Source organism: Theropithecus gelada, chromosome 9, assembly GCF_003255815.1.
Source record: "Theropithecus gelada isolate Dixy chromosome 9, Tgel_1.0, whole genome shotgun sequence".
Lineage (NCBI taxonomy): Eukaryota > Metazoa > Chordata > Mammalia > Primates > Cercopithecidae > Theropithecus > Theropithecus gelada.
Window position 1 is genome coordinate 73,481,068 of NC_037677.1, and position 21,831 is coordinate 73,502,898.

Sequence of the window (21,831 nt, forward strand, 5' to 3'; positions counted from 1 at the left end):
TAGGGTTAGAAACAGGAATAAGAAATATTGTGTAGTTGGGTTTATTTCATAAATACATATTTCGCTTAACATGATAGTATTTTTCTCATGTCATCTGGTATCATCTCATTTCACCTTGAGGAGGCTCCATGATTTATTTAACTCTTCCCTTATTTTTAGAATATTATACTTGATTCCAGTTTTTCATTATGTCAGAGAAGGCCATGTTAAATATCCTTGAACATGAAACTTTGTTTTATATATCCAGCTATATCTTTGTGATATATTTCTTAAGGTGGAATTATTAGTTCAAAGAATTTGAGAGTAGTAAGATACTACAAATATATTGCTAAATACTTTCTAGAAAGATTGTCCCAGTTTCCCTTTGGCATTGTATGAAAGTACTCATTTTGCCACACCCTCAATAGCACTGTCTATTTTCTTCTTTCAGTGAATGTGTATCAAATGCAATTGGTGTGCGACGTCCATTGCCAGGAAGAATCAAGCACAACCTTCTCCCCTAAAGGCTCATAAGTGAGTCATAAAGAGAGATAGTAAGCCAATCACCAGCATGTGGTAAATTGGGGAACTTAGTAGCATGGGGAAAAGGGTGATCAAATTCTGCCTAGGAAGAACCTGCAAAGGTTTTTTTTTAATTATTTGAGTAAAAGCAGTTTTAATAAGGTTAATGAGATGAAAAATGTTGGAAAGATGAATGGATTATTTAAAGTGACTGAAATGTGAAACAGCATGGCATAGGCACTGCATGGTTTAGCTGGCACTATGGGTGCGTTTGGAGTGAGAATGTAGTAGGAAATAAAGCAGAATTTGAAAGTAAGAAACAGGTGTGAAGGGTTCTGCATGGTCCTGAGCAAGTGAAGTGCACTGCCCAATCTTCTCCATTTCATGGGTATACAGAAACCTTAAATGTAGTGAAGTTCAACTGCTTACCATTGGCTTTGTTTTTCTTACTTCTTACAAATGTTCCCAAATCTTTTCATATCTTGGGCCCTGTTTCATTTGAGAGTTAACACCCAGCAGTTAAATATGGTAGCAACTCTTTTTTGTTGCTTGTTTTTTAGGAGAGTAGGTTGATGCCTTGTCTGTTCTTGTAAATTCAGTAGTTTTGATTCTTTCTTGTCATCTAAGCAGTAGACATTGTACTTCTGTGCAGGCATAGCCCTGCCTGAAGCCGTCTTTCTTGAGCTGAACACAGAATCTGCTGTTTTTCCTGGATGGGTGTTCCGTCTGGGCTCTTACTAACTCAGGCTCTCTCAGGGTGAAGATTTCATCTTGGCTGTCTGCCTCATTAGAACATAAGCAAATCATAGATATTTTGTACTGAAAAATCAAATGCAAAGTTAGCCATCACAGGAAGAGAAGAAAGTTGGACAACGTTAAGAACAGAGCAATTGAGACTTTGGAGGTTGATTTTTTTCCAGCTTAGCTTAGGGATTAATAGGTTGAGTGATCTTGGTTAAGTCACTAATCCCTTTGAACCCCTGCTTCTTGGTGTATAAAGTGGCCTTTATATTCCCGATTGGATCTCAGCTTTGAATGTGTAAGCAAGGGTTAAATTTTTTTTTAGAAAAGGAGAAGCCAAATTTCTTCATAGTAGATATAGAAATTAAATTTGTGTTGCCTATTAAAAGCAACATTTAGCTATATTATGTAATGATTTAAATTTCCAGCTTGCCAAAGATTCTTTTAATAAGCATGATTTCAGTTTTTAAACTAATTCTCTTCTCACCATGATGTGTCAACTTAATTTCTAAGCAAAATATATTGGGCTACTTTTCATTTATCTTAGCAGATATTGAAGCTTAAAATGTTTCACTATGAATATAGTTAAAATAAGGTGCTTATATGGCTGTCAAATATTTCCTTAAGGGTTCTCAAATGTCAAGAGTTAAAATCAGAGTAGTTGTCCTGCTTGTGGACATCCCTGGCCTCTGTCTATCTCTACTTATGCCATAATTTTAAGACTTTTACCTGTCTTGCAATGTGAGATGAGAGAAAAGGATGTTCGGGGCTGTATATTATAATTTTTGTTTAAAGCACTATTAATCTGATTCTTCAGTTATTTTTGGCTTCAATGAGCGGTTTTTTTGGTAATATCCAGGGTTTAAGTTATAATAATTTATTTTTTAAAATGACTACAAACATTTTAAGTCCTGAATAATGGACTTGTGCTTGAGTTTTGGGCAAATACCTCCTCATGGTTTGGATTTTACTAGTATAGAGGGCATATGTGAAATGTTCTATGAATGACCTGGAACCACTTGTATGAAATCAGGTACAAACTGATAAGGTGTTCAGAAGCTATTGATGTTAGGTCTATCAGGCCTTAGAAGGAGTGGAGTGGCCATTGGTTGTTGTACTTCTATCTATTCAATCTAATTTTATAGATTTTTTCTTAGGTATGTTTGCTACTCTCACATTTATATTAACTGCTTCTAATATGATTCATGCCGGACTGGGACTATGAGTTTATTCAAGTTACATATAAACCAGTAGATATTAAATCTGAAGAAGTCTCAGAAAGGCCACTCTCTACAGATAGGTAAAAAGAATTTAGGTATGATTACCTTTTAAATAATGAAAGGTCTTTCCACCAAGACTATATCTGGAGGTGGAGAGTAGGATAGAGAGTTGAGAAAACTGAAATATGCTTAAGTTTAACCCCTGAATTATTAAGGTTTTAAAAATGCATGAGCTCCCAATAGTATCATCAAACTTTGTTTAATATTCAGCAAATCATAATTCTTATTAGCCCATTTTTCTACTCAAGGTATAAATCATTAAAAAGTTGGTTTAGGGGAGAATTTTGGAATACAAATACTTGACAATCTTGTACTATTTTCCTCTTCTTGTTGAAGTATCATGTGCCTTCAGAGATTTCCACCCAACCAAACTAGACCAGCTGAACAAAACCCAAATAGAAATAGTAGGTAAAAAACTTCCAAAGTAATCTCAAGGATTCTACATTATTCTGTGGGTTGTAAAGCTTGTTATATCCCATTATACAGAATGAGTGAATCAATTGCAGTGAATTATTCCCCATTCAAATAGTTACAACTGAACTCCATGCAGACTTTATTGTAATTGAAATGCGTTTGATCAAAGCATTAGTTTACACAAGTTTCATGAGATTCATATTCTATTTCTTTGCTCATCTTGTGTTAAAATACACTCTCTTTGGTGTTTGACTCTAAGGCAGGAAGCCTTGGCAATATTTCTTAGGCAAAAACAACAGCAGATATTCAGTGGCAAGCATGGATTTTCAACTCAAGAGAAAATGAAAGAAAAAGAGAGCGAATCCAATATGGATGCTTCTGGTGGTGTGGAGGTTTAGGAAATTGCTCTGCCAGTGATTTCCTTTACCATGTTGCATAATTGTAAATATCACCTATAGTTATCCAGAAAACCAAAGAGGTGGAATACCCTTACCCACTGCCCTGACCTCCCTGCCCAGCTCTATTTTTTAAAAATCCTTGTTTGATTTTATGGTTTTGGCCAGCTAAAATTTAAAGCAATAAATCATGAGCACATCTTGTATTCAAATCTGTACATTTGTTTAAATTTCCTTAAATATATATGTTCATATTGCGTAAGGTTTACATGCTTTGACATTCTCTAGGAACTAGTATTTCCTTTGTATCAATAAATGTTTATTATTTTTAACTTATATGATGATTCATTGTATTTGCTTAAAAAAACTCCAGCAGTCTATTATTAGAAAATAAATTATTCCTAGCCATATGATAACACTTAAAATTCACTTTAAGGAAGTATTTGTGATTTACATTTTTTTTCAGTCTTGGGAGGCATATTTTCAGCATTTATTTAATGTGCAATAATTGCACACAATAAAATGTCTTAAGCTTTGCTGTATGTCATGATAGTGATTATTTTTAGTAGGTGTGATGACTGCGTTGTTTTGCATACCTGCTAAACTTGGATTTAATTTAGGCGGAAATTGCATTTCAGAATTTTTAAATAAAATTTTAGTTAAACCCAATGTGAATAATATTAAAATTTTAAACATAACTTTTATTTGAATTTATCAAATTGGAGCTAAGTATAGACTCTCTATATACATTAGTCTATCTGGAAATACCTAATAGAGATAATAACCTCAAAATAGAATATTTAAAAATTCCTAGAGCTTTAATCTGTATAATATAGTCAACTATCAAAGCAAGAATAAGTAGGGGTTTTGTTGTTTTTTGTTTTTGAAGACAGGGTCTCGCTGTGTCACCCAGGCTGGAGTGCAGTGGTATGATCATGGCTCACTGCAGCCTCAGCTTTCTGGCAATCCTCCTGCTTCAGCCTCCTGGGGACCTGGACTACAGGTATGAGCCACTGTGCCTGGCTAATGTTATTAAATTTTTTTACAGAGGTGGGTTCTCACTATGTTGCCCAGACTGGTCTCAAACTCTTGGGCTCAAGCGATGTTCCTGACTCAGCTTCTTGAGTAGCTGGGACCATAGGCATGAACCATCATGCCCAGCTAATATATTTTTTTTAAATTTTGTAAAGACAGGATCTCACTATGTTGCCCAGTCTTCTCTTGAACTCTTGGGCTCAAGTGAGCCTTCCTCCTTGGCCTCCCAAAATGTTGAGATTACAGTTACGAGCTACCATACCCTGGCAAGAATAAGTAGTTTTAAATAAAGACTTATCATTTTAAAGCTTATGCTTTCCTAAATCCGTTTTGTTTATTTTTGCTAACAGTCAAGATTTTTGAAAAGCAAATGTTTTGAATTCTATTGAGCTATAATATAGAATTCTAAAAACTGTATGTAAGTTTTGTCTTATAAGTAAATTAGAAGAGATTGAAATGTGATTAAAGGATGAATGTCTTGCTGCTGATGAAAGCAATTTGGTTTTTACCTAAACAAACAGGTAGCGTATCAATTATAAGGCGACATAACATTAAATGGTATTTTTTTAAGTTCATTTAATCTGAGCTGAATGTCTGATTTTGTAGATGCAGGGTTTGAAGTTAGCAGTTGATAGCAGGGAACTAGTTGATGGGAAACACCAGCATCCCAAAGGTGGTCTGGGCCCTCCCCACCAACCGATTCCATTCTTACATCTTTAATTGGGTTCCTTGGCTGAGACTAGACTTTAAGGCATTTTGATAATATTGAGGCATAAATTGTAATCCCCTAGTTCATTTCAACACTTTTGGAAATGTAAATTTTAATTTTAGGTATCCTTACCACAAATAGTTAAATACTCCAAGATAAAAAAATTCAACTGTATTAATCAAAATATTAACAGGGTTTATCTTTGGATGATAGGATTAGAGGTAATTTTTATTTTCTCTAAACTATTCCGTATTTTCCAAAGTTTGAATGTATTGATCTAGATCTGTATTCTTCCCTGTGTTATTTCATTATCACACAAGTATTATTTGTTTAATCTACTTTTAAATTTTGATGATTTAACAATTTCTGTGTATAATTTTGATACATGTTTTGAAAGAAGAGTCTTTTTGGATTTCTATAGGTTTTACATTTATGGATAACAATTAATGAAATAGTAATAACTATTTATTTTTATTTTATTTTTTGAGATGGAGTATCACTCTGTCACCAGGTTGGGGTACAGTGGCATGATCTTGGATCACTGCAACCTCTGCCTCCTGGGTTCAAGCAATTCTCGTGTCTCAGCCGCCCAAGTGGCTGGGACTACAGGCGCACACCACTATGCCCAGCTAATTTTTTTTGGTATTTTTGGTAGAGACAGGGTTTTACTTGATTGGCCAGGATGGTCTCGATCTCCTGACCTCATGATCCACCCACCTTGGCCTCCCAAAGTGCTGGGATTACAGGTGTGAGCCACCATGCCCGGCTAGTATTAACTATTTATAAGGAAATCTATGACTTTGGACTGGGAAAATATTTAACAGGCAGATCAGTACAAAATAGAGCCCTGATTACCTGGCACAGTCCACCTCTTCCTGCCATCCCAAACCTGTTCACCTCTTCGTAATCTCCATTGTAGGAGATGGCATCATCAGCCACCCAGTTGTTCTTATCAAAAACCTGGGAGTCAATTGATTCTCCCTCACTTTTCTCTCCTGTACCTAAATCCATCAGCAAGTCATGTTTTCTCTACCTCCAGCGTAGGTCTTATTTATGTTCACTTCTTGCTGTTAGCAGTGCCACTTCCTTAGCACAAGTCATACCATCATCTCTCATGTTGGTGATACTGTAGCCTCCTTTCTGGTCCCTCTGTGCAATCTATTGTCCACACAGTCATAAAAACAGGGCCCTACTTTAGCTTTTCTCCCTATCTAGGTTTTCATAACACATTATCCTGTCCCTGTTCTATGCTCTTTACCCCCACTGACCTCTGTGCTTTTTTGTCAACATATTAACCTCTTTCCTACTCCAGTGTCTTATGACAGCTGTCCTGCTGCCTGGCTGTCCATCTCCTCCCATGGCTGGCTCCTCATCCTGGAAGTTCAATTTCACAGCCCCTTCCTTCCTCCCAGATCACTGACCTGCAGTCTGACCCAAACTAGCCCACATCTTGAGACTCCTCTAATCATGTCACTCTGATTAGTTCCTCTGTAGCACTTTCACATTTCTTAGTTGCCTTTGTTTACTTACTTATTTTCTAACATTTTCTGCTGGAATATAAGCTCTATGAATGCAGGGACCTACCTACTATCTATTTTATTCATCTTGCTGTTACAGCAGCGATTGGTAACATGGTCGGTACAAAATAAATAATTATACATCAAAATAATTTATAATATGCATGGATTATAAATGGATCTTTATAATTAACTCTAATGTCTTAAAATAAAAATGTAAAGAGAAACATTTTAGTTTTTTTCTTTAGCTGTATTAATTTTTTTCAGAGTACTTTTGTATATCTAGCACATTTTGTAGCAAATTGGTAATGAGGAGGAGGGAGATATCATGCCCTTTGACAGATAAGAAACTGACACTCAGATTAAATGATTTATGCAAATTCATATGCTGGTAAATGTAGAATACGAATCATAGAGGTTTTAATGTCCTTTAAATACAACATCCTCCTGCAAATGAGAACCCAAGGCTTTCAGAGGTTACATAGCTGGACTCTTGAAAAGAATAGGAACTTGAAAAATGTTAAAATAAAGTAAAATCAAATAATAAAAAATAAAATCTAAACCAAGTGCTATTGAGTTGCTTTGAGTGTTCACATTGCAATGTAGCATGCACATCTTTTGCAACTGGGGAAAGGTATATCCATTTTCATAAAAAATTATGAGTCTATATTTTAAAAATATAAATTACATGTTCTCACATTTTTTATTATATTGATGTAGATTCTTTAAGTACCAGAGGCATTCATTTTTTTCAGAAAAGATTTTAAATATGTCTTTTATATTTTCTAGCTAATATTGCCTTCAAACACTGATTTTGTTTGTTAAATATACAAAAGCATTCATGACATTTGTAATAAATGTTACATGAGCTATTTGGTCTCCAGACATCACCTCTTTGACTCTCCGTTGCTATGGGTTTTCATTAGTATTCCATGGAGCCTCGGTTGCCATAGAAAATGTGTGGTTGTAGAGGAGTTACTATGGCAACAATCCGCCATTATGTATTTTTCAATATCAACTAGCTTGAGATGATAGTGAATCTGAATGATATTTATTTAGTGATCCAATAATGAAAAATAAAGCAAACATAATATTTTGATATCTTAGCTAACCTCAACAGATATTTTAAATATGATGCTTATTACCTTTTATTCAAATAAATAAAACAGAAATTGAAAACTGCTCTAAAAAGCTAGTTTTTAGCAGCCATTTAACTTGGTCTCTAGAGATACTAAAAATTTAAATTGCCTTAAATGTTTGACATGCATATAAACTTCCATGTAATAAAGCTCCTTGTCAAATAAGCGTACGTTTTTGTTTTAATGGTCTCATTAACAACCTTGAACCCTAGCAGCTCAGGTACATGTGAGAAGATAAAGAAGAGGAAGAGGTTTTGTTTTTTTTTTGTCTTTGAAATGGGACTCAGAAATAAAGAAGGGAAATCACCTGGTGACTCGTTGCTCAATATGGCTTTTCAAAAGAACAACAACAACAACAAAGCAGAGAAACTATTTTCAATAAAATGGCAAATACCTAAGCTGAAGAGAAGTTTTAAGCATGCTACTCAAAAACATTTTGATACATTCAGTCCTGCGGCAATCATTTTGAAATTCCTAACCAATTGGAAATCTTAGGCATGTCCTGTCCAATTGTCTACAAAATCAGTTTAACTTCATAGAGTGACACACCATTAAGTGGGAAAAGTGTTATGACCACAAGTCAGCAAATTAAATCCATATATATTAACAATTTTTTTTTTAAAGATGAGTGAACTTCAGGTTTTATAATTTTAATGTTGTGACCTGGTTTGTTTGTTGGTTTATTTATTTAACTTGCCAATTCTTCCTCTGAAATTGTGGCAATGTATGATGTTGGGACTCCGTTGTTTTATTTTCTTGAAACTATTTTGTCTGGGAGCTCTCCAACAATCTTTCCTGAAAGCTGGGATTTCCTGTGAGACATGTAAAGCTATTCCTTTCTGCAGCAGAGGCTAAGCACAGAATCATCCGGTCATAAGTCAGCACTTCAGAGAATCAGAGAACACATGAATTGCTACTGGATGATCATGGGGGATTTGAGAGAAAAAGATAAACGCAAACAATGCTTTATCAGGTGCAGCTTGCATAGAGGAGGTATGTTGGGTTTGATAGAAAATCAAAAGCAGATATTCTAATCCATGATGTCGTCATATCATAAAACTTTAGCAAAGGGTAGCTCCAAGTAAAATGAGAGCAAATTACCCTGAATTCCAAGCTATAAGGTTATCAAACAATGACATTCACCTATAGATGGCATTTGATATAGTCCTGATAGTTTTACAGATAAGGGAATTAGTAACTTAATGGATATTATCAATTGAGGATGGGAGTACTGAATTTAGGCAAAGTATAAAATGAAATCCTTGGCATTTAGCAAATTAAGGGTTTATTGTTGAGAATATATTACAAATATCATTTTGTGTGTTCGTTTTCTCTGTCACAAGATATCTGTGAGCAGTAGGCGACAGAATGTCCTGCTTGCAAGCATGAACTTTGGAGTTAGACTCCCTGGGCATGAATTCTGGCTTGATCATTTACTAGCTCTGTGATCTCAAACAAGTTAATTAACCTCTCCAGGGCTCAGTTTCCTTATTCATATAATGAAGATAATAACACTAATGATGTTATGGGGTTATTTTGAGGATTAAATGGATTTAAGTTTGTAAAGGGCTTGGAATTGGGTCTGGTATACAAAAAGTACTATTCAGGTATATGTTAATTAAAGGAAGTTTGGGGTTCAGATTCATCCAACTGATCATAGCTGATCAGAGGGCAAACTCTTGACCAAATAAAAGATTAATTGATATCAAATAAGTCAGATTAAACAATACCATAGCTAATTAGCTTGTTTCTTGTTTTTCAGATTTAAAAAATTGCATGTAAGACTTTGACATAACATTAGTAGTCTTTTATACTGTATACCAAGGTTCCATTTGCTATCAAGCCTATCCAACAAGGATTAATTAGCCTTGATCATTATGACCTTCATTCCCTGTATAGAGGTTTCTGGCAGCAGAATGCAGATTTTTTTTTTTTTTTTTTTTTGGTGATGGAAGATAATGACGTAAAGTAGAATTTGTTATGATATATAATCCCGCTTTACCTGTCTTTGTTTCCCCTTGATAGATCTTGAGTCAATATTAATGGAAGAATTAAACAGAAGATAAGTACAGTTCTTTCTAGATATTGCAGTTTGATTTGCTATGTAATTTCATGTTATAGTTAAATTCCTTTAATATCAATGAATTTAGTGTTGTATGTTTAAATTGGATATCACAGCTAATCCACACCTCTGATTCAGACTCTCTTGTTTCATTTCTGATGTGACCCTGGACTGAATGAGCCTTTTATTATTTTTCATTCACTACTTTCAGGCCTTTCTCTGTCTTCAGACCCTTGCTTCTCTCTCTAAATTTGGCAAATCCCAAGGCTCTGTTCTCTTTCTCCCTCATATCTTTTCCAGAATTTTTTATTTCCCTCCTCCAATCTCATGGTCCCACTTTTACCTCTGTGTGGTTTTCTTGAAAATCTTTCTGTCCCTGTCCTGGGCTCCCTCCCCAGGTGGTCCTCAGTCTGACTACATGCTAGTATTTCCACTTAAGTATTATACTGCTAAAACTTCAAATAAGCATATAGCCCCAGGCCCTTTGTACCTATTAACCCTGTCCAACTCTACCTCTTAACCTCATTCACACTGTCTTTTAAAGCAGGTGTCTCCTTTTACCTTTTAAATTTTGTCAGGGTGCTAGCATCTCTCAGGCACTAAGGCTCAATGTTTTGGAAGAACTGTGAATTCAGTGTAATTAACAATAGACCTGTCCAGGGCTTTAATACAGAAGGTTTAAACCAACTGGCTGTGAGTACAATTTCCAAGGTCTCCTTGGATGGTAAAAAATATGCAATTTAGTAATCCCTAAATGAAAATTTAGCTATTTCTTTAATTATGAACACAGGCATAAACCACAGTAGTATGAATTGTGACTTTGTCACTGTAGTAATTATGAATATTATTATATTTCATTATCTTTGTTGAAGATATCTTGAAGTATTATTTATGCTCTTAACTATTTAAAAATTATAGTTTTTATTAGACCTACTATTTGTACAATATAATACATTAATAAAGAAGCAAATGTATTATCACAAATTTGTTTTTTAAAATATCTTAAAACTGTGATATTGCAATACAGTAAATATAATTCAATGATGTCATTGTCTTTAGCTAATTTCTTTACTTAGAAAGTATGTAATCACCCAAGATAATGGAAGTAGGGAGAAATAATGGTATTTCAATTTGTTTGTCTTCCTTACCCACCTGTTTTGTTCTATGCCTTTAAAAACACTATTCTGAGAAGGGCTCCAGAGGCTTCATCAGTCTCCCAAAAGGACCATCTTCCAAAAGAAGATGTTTCTTGTTCTTTTTTCTTTTCTTCTTCAATAAAGAAAAATAAGAACACTTATTTTCCTGGGACAAGTGCTCATATAAAAGTTGACAGCTTTGAATGTCATTGCTCTGTTTATTCATTCAGCATTTTAAAAATGTGTACTAATGTCCTAGGTGTTACTTTAATCTGTATTTCATCTCAGTTTTTAGGATCAAAATATCATAATTTTATAAGAACCACGGATTCTTTTGAAAAACTTTCAGAACAGCAAAATAAACCTAAGATAAAGATGTGTGTATGTGTGTTACCTTCTAGTATCATGGCAAATAAAGCAAAGCTAAATGAGCTTGCCAGTAATTTATCAAACAGGATGAGATTATAGATATTAATAAGCTGGAAATAATGGAGATAGGAAATAAGTGGGGAGGATGAGCCAGGTATAATCAGAGATGCAATTGAGTACATTAGCCTAGTGGCTCCTCAACACATAAATTAGGTACTTTGAGAAATAAACTAATTTTGATAATCTATAGCCACATAAAATAATGTTGTCAAACTCTTTGCATCATTTGTGGATTTTAATTAGTTCTTCTTATGACTCCTGACCTCCATTGTCTTGGGTGATCACATACTTTCTAAATAAAGAAATTAGCTAGGGACAATGATGTAGGTGAATTATATTTACTATCTTGCAATTTGGATGTCTATTACCACATAACAAACCATCCCAAAGCATAGTGGCTTAAACAACAATGCATTATCATCTCTCATGGCTCCATGGGGTTCTTGTCTCGTGTGTGTGTGCAGCCATCTAAAGTCCCCACTGCTCTGCACATCCGAGGTGTCTGCACTCCCAGGTCTGGTGCCTCGGTGTTCCCCTGTGGCTCCCTCTCTCGGTAGAATAGCCTGGACTGTTTCATATGGTGGCTCAGGGTGCCAAGAGGCAGGAAGCAGGGCCCGCCAGTCCCCTTAAAGGCTAGATTCAAAGTGGCTATAGCACATGGTGGGTACGTGTTCTGATGGCCAGACAAGATTCCATAGGGTAAAGGAACAGATTTCTCCTCTCAAGCGGGGTATTGGCATGTGTGTACACAGGGAAGAAGGAATTGAAGTCACATGTACTGCTCATTTCTCCTACTTCACCTTGTTCTCCTCAAACTAGATGTTCCTTATTAGTTCTCAATTTTCATTTACTAACAATTTAATTGATTATTTTCTCTCCAGAAAACTCCTTTAAGTTTCCTGTATCTAATCAGATCTCTACTCATTTTTGTTTGTTTTCTATAAAGTTCTAGCATTCATGCCTCCTCAATTCCACCACTGTTTTTTTTGTTGTTGTTGTTGGTTTGGTTTTTGTTTTTAAGCCATCATAACCTCATGCACTGTTGCAGAGGGTTTCTTGTGTTAGTTGGCGTAAAGTTAGGAAGATCCAAAGACCATATTCATTTCTGACACCAACTGTAAGTTTCTGAATTCCCAAGGCCACCCTCAGGTTTAATAACTTGCTAGAAAGACTCCTAGCACTCCGAAAGCTGTTATATTCACAGTTCCAGTTTATTAGAGCAAAAGAATACAGATTCAGATCGAGCAAGGGAACACAGGGGAACACAGATCAGGGTCTAGAAGAGCTCCAAGCTTCCAGTTGCTCTTTCCCAGTGTAGTTGTGGGGATGATGCCACTTCTCCCAGCAACACTGTGTGACAACATACATGGGTAGTGCCAACCTGGAAAGTACACCCAAGCCTTGGTGTGCAGAGTTTTTTTAAAAGTACTTTGTATTTTATTGACTGTATTAAATATATTGCATACATCCCCATTAACTTTGATTGCAGTGGTGAGTACTTTTTATTTATTTATTTATTTATTTATTTATTTATTTTTATTTTTTATTTTTTACTTTTAATTTAGGTTCAGGGGTACATGTGCAAGTTTGTTACATAGGTAGATTGTATCATGGAGGTTTGGTGTACAGATTATTTCACCATCCAGGTAACAAGCATAGCACTCAAAAGGTAGTTTTTCCATCCTTACTCTTCTCCCTCCCTCTACCTTTAAGTAGGCCTCAGTGTCTGTTCCCTTCTTTGTGTCCATGTGTACTCAGTGTTTAGCTCCCGCTCCTAAGTGAGAACATACAGAGTTATGTGACTGAGGCTCAGTCACACGGGCATGTTTGGTCACAGAGATACAGTTGATTGCTCCTGATACCGTGTAGCCACAGGCACCCTACCGTACATAAATCACATTGTTTGCATAGACTCTGAGAGGTGGCCGAAAGCCCCAAGGAGAACAAAGGCACTCTTTTCAGGCAGGATATCCCAAGGGCTTAGAGATTACTGCTTGGGTGCTAAGAGTGAAGACCAGACCTCTCTTTGGGCAGGGTTAATTCCTTACTGCTCAGGTCCTTCATCTCCTTCCCTCTCCAGTCCATTTAATATCCTTGCCAGGTAAATTTCTCTAATGAACAGTCTTAGTCATTGTCACTTTCTTCTCAACAACCTATGATATCGTCTTAATACATTTTTGTCCTATGTTCCTTATTTTCAGGTGGCTTTTATTATAAATATTTTCTCTTTTTGGCCCCATAAACCAGCAAAATGTCAAAGTGGTCCCGGGTTGCTTAATCACCCTATGTTTTCCTACCTGACCTTTCCCTTTGCTGTGTTCTCAACCTGCTGTGTCCTTGCCCATTCGAACTCCAACTCATCTTTGTGGTATCACGTGTTTGATAGTGCCCTCACTGTCAAAAAAGCTTAATTGCTTAAAATAAATTTATTTGATTCCTTTTTGGATCCCTTTCTTTGTACATCTCTGTGGCACTTGCTACGGTTGGCTTTGCATTACAGTTATTTTTGTACCTGCTTTATGCTCTTTCTAAGACAGTAAGTGCCTCCAGAGTAAAGATCGTACCTTATTCCTCTTCATATTTCCTGTAAAAGCCAAGATCATGCCTGAATCTGGAAGGGATGGAATATGGGGAGAATCTAAATCCTACCTTCTGGGGGAAGACTCAATACATATTTACTGTCACAAGTACAGAGTCCTTAAAATGGTGGCTTCTTTGTTGTGTTAAAGCCAAATGAATAGTTTCTGTAATAAGCCCCCTTAAGTTCTATATGGGCTGTGGTGGTTAGGGGAAATTCTTTTGAGGAGTTTTAAATAACTGAATTCACTTGAGCATGTAAACACTAGCATTGCGTTCTTTGGTCAGTATGCAGCATTTGGCACTACATATAGATCAGGGATTTTGTAGAATCTAACCTAAAGGATCTGACTGGGTTCTGTTGGTCCCATGTGAAAAATAACCTGATAGGATTCACTCAACTTCAGATCTGTGCTTTCTCCTCTCTCTCATTTTAAAAGCCCGTTGTCTCCCCTGCCAGAATTCTAGTATGTATTTCACTAAGATAGATCTTTTAATATATTCATTCATATAATGATTCGGCATGTGTTTAATGAGCATGTATTTATCAGATGCTATGTCAGGTACAAGAGATACAGTGGTAAACAAGACAGCAGTAGCTCCTGCCCTCAGTTTCTCTCTTAGAAGTGACTTTAAAGCCTCAGGCAGCAGGGCACAGTGGCTCACTCCTATAATCCCAGCACTTTGGGAGGCTGAGGCAGGTGAATCATGAGGTCAGGAGCTCAAGACTAGCCTGACCAACATGATGAAATCCATCGCTACTAAAAATACAAAAACTAGCCGGGTGTAGTGACATGCGTGTAATCCCAGATACTCAGGAGGCTGAGGCAGGAGAATCACTTGTACCTGGGAGGTGGAGGTTGCAGTGAGCCGAGATCATGCTGCTGCACTCCAGCCTGGGCAACAGAGCAAGACTCCATCTCAAAAAAAAAAAGCCTCAGGCCTATTTTTTATAGATTTGGTTAACCTACAAACTTACTGGCTTTCCAAACCAACTTACTGGCTTTCCAAACATGTCTGTGAAATTGGAGAGTTAAATTGATAACATCTACAACAGCTAATATTTATTAACATCTACAACAGCATTTACCCATTCTGCATCCATCAACTCATTTCATCCTAACAACCCTTTAGGTAGCAGCATAATCATTATTCCATCATAAATTAGAAAATTGAGGTGATATTTCAGGTTTGCCTGTTCTAAAACTTGCACTCTTCACCACTGTGTGATTACTACTAGATTAAGTAAGCCTCAGCACCAATTTGCTTGCATTGACTTTGATCTTGCATTGTTATTACAGGCCAGGGTTCAAATATCTCCCATCTGACTGTGTAAAAATTTATGATTTGAGTTGCTACCATATTATCAGCTGAGTAATTGGATCAAACCTGTTCCTGGATCCACAGTGGTAGTATTTGTCTTTGTTCTTTACAGAGCCTCATTATATTGCTTGAATATCATCTTGAAAAAAACTATGATGATATTAGAAATATTTCTTAACTAAATAAAAATTGCTAACAATAAATGTGCTACTTGAAATTTGCTAGTAGTTCATTGTAACTGTATTAGTTGGTCTGAGTTCAACAAGTGAATGATGACTTTTCTCAACAAATTGGTTGATATTATGCTCCTCAAACCTGCCATGAGTTACACGACCCCAGGAGAGTCTGGAATGTTGGTGTGATAGTGACAAATTGTTTCACTGCTCTCTAATGCAAAAATATTATAAATAAGAATCATCTCAGTTTATTTATTCAAGTGTATTTGAAATGATATATTTGGTGATTTGTACTTTCTGAGCTCTGTAGTAGACTTATTTCTTTAAGGAAATAAAAATAAAATGTCAAATTCAGGACAAAACAATCTAGAATTTTAGTTATGTAAATGGGTGAGATAAAAATTACTGTTCTAGCACCGCTGTCTCTCAAAGGTCCTTTTTAGAATGCTGCATTCCACTAGGCACTTCTCTTCAACATCTTGGCAGGTACATTTGTAGGTTTAAGTGAACACATTGCGTTGCGTTGCCTTGCATTGCTTGCAGTGGAGAAATATTTGCCCAAATTTCTTTTCTCTAATTGAAGCAGTGTTATTTCAGTAGAGCAGATTGCAGACAGGTCACAGAACAGCTAGGAGCAGGGCTCTGAAGACAGACTTGGGTTTGAATGCTGTCTTTGCCATGCATGTCTTTGCCATGTATATAAGCTGTGTAACTTTGGGCAATTTAGTTAATCTCTGTAAGTGTCAGATTCTTCATCTATAAAACGAGAACAATACTAATTCCTACCTCATGTTGTTTCAATGATCAAATATGACTTATGCTGGGCGTACATTAAATGCCCAGTAGCTCCAGAAGGCTGTTTGACTTGTTATTAGAGAAGGTATCCATTTTCTTTTTATTCATTAAAAAAATCACCACTTTAAAAGAATAAGTGGTCTTGGTAATTAGCGTCATTGTTAAATACAAAAAAAGCCACTTCAAGGAAGAACAAAAAGCAATAACACAACAAATGGTTTCTTAAGTGGGTTGTCAAAATGTCACACTGTGATTCTAGTGGTCAATATAAAAACATTTAATTTCATGGCTAATCCTTGGTATCAAATGAGCCTCTGGAAACTACAAGTTATTCAACCCTCTGGACTCTGGAGTCACTCAACCTGGGTTCAGATACAGGCTCTGTTACTTATTTACTGTGTAACTTTGGGCAAGTTACTTATTCTCTTTGTGCCTCAGTTTCCTTTTATGTAAAATGGAAGTAATAAAAGTACCTGCCTCATAGGGTTGTTAGGTGAGGATTAAATAAGATGATGTTTGTAAACTCTTTAGAACAGTACCTGGCAGATACAAGGATTAACTGCAGTTATTTTAGATGGATGGTACTAATATAACTAAACTTGATTTTCACACAAATATAATAAACACCTTTGATGGAGATGCATTTTGAATCATGGATAGAATAATTCTTTATTATCATACACGTTGACTAGCTGGAAATGTGAAATAAGAAATATGTCAGATATGGAAAGTCACCAATGCAAGATCTTGGAAACAGGGTCATTATTTAAAAGAAATCATTTATAAGATGGTATGTAGTTATTGTAAATAATGTTCAATCTTTTAAATTTAGCATTTGTAGTAATATTATAGTTTCTATTGCTGGCTTTATAAATGCAGGCATGATTTGGCCCATATATGCTGGCTTGTTACCACAGGAGATTATTCAGTCAAGGAAGAAACAAGAACTGTGTAAGACAATCTCAAAGTAATTACTGTGGACTTCAGAATAGTCTTATTGGAGAGCAATTGCTGAGAAATGAACCATGATTGTTTCTGTAGCTCTAGTGGAAATAGTAAATGTTTGGTAACTAATGGTTCTGGAGACTGTGGGCATCAGTTTCAGCAAACAGGAAGAACTTGGCATTTGACAACAGAAGTCCTGGGTTCAGGTTCTGTTGCTTCCACTACTGACTGTGTAACTCCAGGCAATTCGCTCATTTCTTTGCTCATCAGTTTCATCTTTTATCAAATAAAAATAATAACATTTCCCCCGAGGTTCTACAGGATTGTGAGCCAAAGAAGATAAAATGTGAGAGCCCTAGGCACATGATTGAGATTTCCATTTTTACTAATGTCAAGACAGGAGTCAAGAACCAAGCATTTTTGTTTTTCTGTGGAACCTGAATACGTGGCCTGGCCTATGAGAAGAGCAAAGCAAAAGAGATATTTTCTATTTAAATTGTATTTCACTAAATTTAATTATAATTATTTTAATTCTGTGTATTCAGATTCTACTTAAGCACATCACTTTACCTCATAGCATATGATTTTGACCTGCTTGGCAGAATGAGATCTGGGAAGAGGAACTTAGATTGGGGGCAGAGTCAGGGAGGAAGAGGGTCTTGGTGTGCAGCTGGTTACCAGAAAAGGTGGGTGTGGGTGTGTTTTTCAAGACTTGGTTATCAGATGAGGTCTTAGCAAAATAGACTCAAGTTTCTTTGGGAGTGGGCCGGGGCATGGGGAAGGAAAAGACGGTAGGATCTATATGTTTTGGGGGTACAGAGAGGTTTGGGAGGGGCAGGATCGGAGGTTCCTGTTAGGGAGATGAGAGACAGCCTGGGGGATGGAGGAGCTCTTCCAGAAGGGGGTAGAACTAACCTAGAGAAAGAGGATGGCCTGGGTAGTTTTCCTCTAGGAATCACTATAGGGTCAACTTTGATTACGAAACTTTTTAATACTGGACATTTTTTTTCTTTATTTCTAGTTTTAATTTCCTGTCAGTTTTTCAACAGTTGCTAAATTGTCGTAGGGTAGCACAGAAAGAAATGTATTTATTTAGGTTCAGGTGAATAGGAGCAAAACTTGCCTTTCCATAATGTGGTGAGATGTAAAGGAGAAAAATTTGGAGAAGAGTTTGGCTGGTGGTCATGAAAAGGAAAGCGGATGGGCCAAATCTTACTTATATTTGGCATTTGCTCTGACAGATAGCTTCAATCCTAATGGGTGTATGAGGAAGAAGGAGAAGGCCACGGGGTGCCACAGAAACATTTCACTCTCGTTTTCTCCTTCTACTTTGCTGTTTACCACCATCTCCTTCTTACCTGCTAACTCAATCCTTTTCCTCCAAGAGTTTCTGTTTTGCTTCAAAGTCCTACGCTTTTCTGCTTCAGTGTTTGTACCAACTCCAGTGGCCAAAGCTATGAGAGTTTTTTATTCTCTCTGCTTAGAGGATGACTGAGGAGAAGTCCCATCTGTGTCTCTGGTGTCTCCTACTAATTTGCTTTCCCATAGAAATACTGGTGAATATTAAAGTATTTCTACAGATAATAATGGGTGACCTACATTTCTTTAGGTGAGCTAATAAACTAGCCATCCTTTGTCGCTTTACTTTTATAAGAAGATGTTTTATAAGGTCTAAACAACAATTTTTTTGGCTATATATAAATTTTGGACAAAGCATATTACTGGGTTGGAGACTGACTACATTATAGGATGGTGGCATGGTTGCAATGGTAAATAGAAAGACACTGGAACCAGATAACTTGGGTGTGCATTCAGGCTCCACCCTGTACTGGCTGCATGACTTTGGGCAACTTATATTACTGCTTTAAAAATCAGTTTCCTCTGTGGGAAGGAGATTAAAAAAAATTAATATCATAAAATAAAGAACTGAAGGATGCTTCCACGATGTTATGAAGACTACCTGTCTTAAGCCCATAGTCAACATCAAACTCAATTATGAGCCTCTAGAAGCTTTGCTATTTTAATCAGTTAAAAGACTAGAATATCTGTGCTTACCATTACTTTTAAACATTGTTTTGGAAATTCTGGCCTATGTAATAAGACGTGCAAAAAAGAAAATGAGAGAGAGAATTGCAGGAAAAGACCAGCTGAAGAATAACTATAATGAAAAGTGAGTTGGGCCTGTGTAAAGAACAAACAGGTAGAAATAGCCAAGAACATTTTTTGAAAAAGAAGTTCAAAGTGTCTTTTCTGACCAAATGTTGTGTGCTCTATAAAGTTTATGCTGTGAGCACAAGTATTGATAGATGGATCAGAGGAAGAGAAATGAACAGCCCTGAATCTAGTGTCTAGTTGGCCTAATCAAGCACTTATGCTGTGCTAGACACTGAAGTAAGAGATTTCTGTACATTATCTGGTTTAATCCTTACAACAAGGCTGCAAGATAAACATTGACAAGCTAGACTTGCCCAGGTGTCCAAACTGACATCAGAGCTCAGGTGTGCCTCAAAGCAAATTTTGCACTGATGAACCAGGAAGGAGTGAGTGATTTCACCGGTGGTGCTGGGGAAAGTCTGTGAGAGGTGGTGGTCAAAAATTGTGGTAAGTACTCATCTCACGTTATACCTATGATAAAGTCCACATGGGTTTAAAAAAAAAAAGCCAAGGGTAAAAGGTAGTGATAGGGACTGGGAGAACAAGCAAAAGAAAACATTAGTAGCTATTTAATTGATACTGGATGGAGGAAGAACTTTCTAAGCATAGAAGTCCAGAGCAGACATCTCAAAGTAAATGACTGATATGTTTCATTACATAAAATTTAAACTTATGTGCATCAAAACCATTATAAACCAAACCTAAATACAAATAATGGACCGGGAAAGCAAATGAAAATATTTATATAATTATCATACACAAATGATTAATATCCTTATTGTCTAAAGAGCTCTTATAAATCAATAGAAGACCACAAACCTTCTAAGTAAAGACAGTCAAAGGCATAAAGGGGAAGAACTGCAATGGATTGTAAAAATTGCTTCATTGTAATAGCAAGAAAAAGTAACTCCAATAAAAAGTATATACCGTTTCACTATGAAATAAAAAAGCATTTTATGAATATACTAAGATACATTTGTGAATGTTTAGAGAAATGGGCACTTTCCTGCACTGTGAATTGTTCTTTTGATGGGCAATCTAGAGATTTTGCCTTTTTGGTGGGCACATGATAGGCAAGTGCCATGAAAAAAGTTTGTTCCTTTTCTTCAACAATACCATTTTGGTGAATTTCTTTTAAGGAAAGCAGCAGATACAAAGTCAAGATTTTTGTGCAAGGAGATTATTACAATGTTAGATGTGCTAGACAGAAATGTATATCATAGATACTAGGAAGTATTTGAAAAAACTTTGCCATGTAAATAGGTAGATTAGGATGCAACTATCAAAACCACATTTTGAGACTATGATATGGAAAAATGATATGATTTTAAGGGGAAAAGGCAAGATATACTGTATATATGGAATAATTCCAATCTTGTTTAAAACACTGTATATGTGGAACTGTGTGTATTGAAAGAGAGCACCACAAAATATTAACTTTCCTCTAATGGTAGGACTATGATTGATTTTCATTTTCTGTACTTGGCACATTTTCTGTAATGAATGTGCATTGCTTTTATGATTATACAAAGCTATTACACTTACTGTTTTAGAAGTTGTGAAGATTAAATAAGAAAATGTAGCTGAGATACCAGGAATAAAGTTAAGGTTTTAGAAATGTTAATTTCCTTCTATTTTTTTCTTTATTGGAAGCGCAAATAGAAACATGAAATTGCAGATTTAATTCTGTATGACTTGATAGTGGGTTTTTTAAAGCTGACAAGATGAAATAATTTTTGTGGTGTCAATTTGAATAGCCTTTGATAGAGTCGAATGAACTGTACACAAGTGTAGTTAGAGTTAACTACAAAGTAGAATGTTCCTTTCTTTACATTCTACATATTTAAACTTCAGTACCAGTTGGAATAATTTGCATATTGCACATATTACTATATTCTGATAGGAAATGAGACAGAGGCATTTCTTCCCTGATGGAATAAAGTTAGCATTTTGTAAAAACAGAAAGTCAGACTTAATCTTCATCTTGGAGTTCCTGTAGTCAGAGTAGATCCTTAGTTTTCTATTTTGAGGTTGTAATAATATTATAGGAACCATATCATCTCTTGCATAATCAGACTTTTGGCTTTTACATGTCTTGCTATTCTGACCCTTGGTAAACAATATTTACAATAATGAAGTTTGGGAGAAAATGGATTTCTCATAATCGCTGTGCAAGAAAGTTATATGGAAAATGTTTTCTGATGCCAGCATTTTCATGCAGAGGGAAACATTTTTAAATTCTCTTTATTACTACTCTTACAGTTGCATCTCATTGGCATATTCATTTCAAGTTCAAGATCATACTTTTTTAATGTATCTGGCACAATTTCATTTTTTAAAATTCTCTTCAAACTATTGATACTATTGATTTGGTGTCCCTGCTTTTCTTTATTTTGTAGTTATCTAAGCATTTCCTGCAGAGGTCTTTTTTTTTAAGTAGAATTCATTTTATTTCCTCTATTTTACTTTGTGTTCTCCCCCTTTAAGGCACTTACTATGTATA

General features: G+C 35.8%; 1 protein-coding gene across 1 annotated transcript in view; it reads left to right on the forward strand.

Annotated features, from left to right (window-relative positions):
• Positions 1-21,831, forward strand: part of ANK3 (ankyrin 3) — a 707,282-nt gene that overhangs the window by 91,655 nt on the left and 593,796 nt on the right. The gene's annotated exons all lie outside the window — the stretch shown is intronic.